Here is a 1,497-nt window from a genome sequence, read left to right as displayed (position 1 = left end):
CTCTGCATGGGTTTCCTTTCACCTCCTAAAACATGCCGTTAGGTCAACTGGTTACTCTAAATTGGCCGTAGGCGTGAACGTGTGTGGACGGTGACCTGCGATGGACTGACATCATCCTACGGTGTATTCCTGTCTCACTCCAAATGTTCCTGGGATAGGCTCTGGCTCCACTGTGACCCTGAACATGATAATGCGTTTACTGAAGATGACTGAATGAAGATGACTGGGGCAAGTGATTCTAGTCTTGAGTAGACAGGGCTGCATGTGATGTGAGAAAACTGATCCCTCTACCCTTGACACTGCTCATTCTCTTAGATAAAATAACCCCAGGGAATAAAGATTAAGTCTTCGGTCTTCTCAGGGACCTTGGTATCATCCACACATTCCTGGCAGCATGGCCAGGATCCAAAAGAAACTAGAAAATGAAAGGGGTCATGGCACGGTCCTTAACCTGTCAATAAGGGAGCAAACATCCTACAAGATGTAGAAATATGTAGAACCACACAACAGAGATGCTTACTATTAGATTTCAAGTAGAGCAATTTTAAGAAGCAAAGAGCACATGAAGCAAGTACAGATGCCTCTGCCCAACATTTATCAGCATTTGGTGTCATTTTCACCAGTTCTTCAACACTGATCGGCAATCACCATTTACATACCCTAGTCTTTGGTCAAAAACTTGCAAGAATTGACAGACATCTAATGGAAATATTTTCCTGCACCAATCCCAACACACTGCTCTTCTTGGGCAATATTTTTTAAGAAGCAAATATAGGTCAGGACCTTGGACAGCGACCATGACACCTCATAACGCTGCCATCATTACCCATGACTAACAATGAAGGACTAGCACAAGACAAAACATGAAGGAAAACTCAAGTGTTCATATTAGTATCCTACTGTTGTAGAAGTTCCACATGTATAGTTGTAACCAATTATTACGCCATACAGTTAGAAGCTCAACATGCACACACAAGAAAGAGAAAAGAGAAGTAGAGTGTGGTGCAATTAGAGAAATATCAAACAGGAGGGAGCAATAAAGAACAGATGGCTAACAGCAAGTTTATTTTGGTTAGAATAATCGATACATAAAGCACGTCCTGAGGGAGTGAGGAGTGAAATATGTCACGTTGCCTTGGAGAGTTGTAAAAGTGGTGAAGTGGATAGCAGTGGAATTGTGGGTAGTGGTAGTGCATGGGGGGGGGGGGGGGGGGGGGGGTGCGCGCATGTGAATGAGGGAGAATGAAAGAGAATAATTACAAGTCAGCCAGGAGAATCAGCATAGAATTGAAATAGAATTACTGTATAGTCCAGAGCACAGCAAAGAGCCTCACTGTAAAATGGCTCAAAGAAAGAAAGGAAAAAAAACACTCCAGAGAAAAGGAGACATGACACCTGACAGACCCCATTTTTAAAACACCTCCACTGCTTAGCACTATTAAGATTTGCTCTGCTTTTAGTTCATTTAGTCAAAATGAAAAAAAAAAAAAGGCACAA

Source organism: Ictalurus punctatus, chromosome 26, assembly GCF_001660625.3.
Source record: "Ictalurus punctatus breed USDA103 chromosome 26, Coco_2.0, whole genome shotgun sequence".
Lineage (NCBI taxonomy): Eukaryota > Metazoa > Chordata > Actinopteri > Siluriformes > Ictaluridae > Ictalurus > Ictalurus punctatus.
This window is presented reverse-complemented; position numbering follows the sequence as displayed.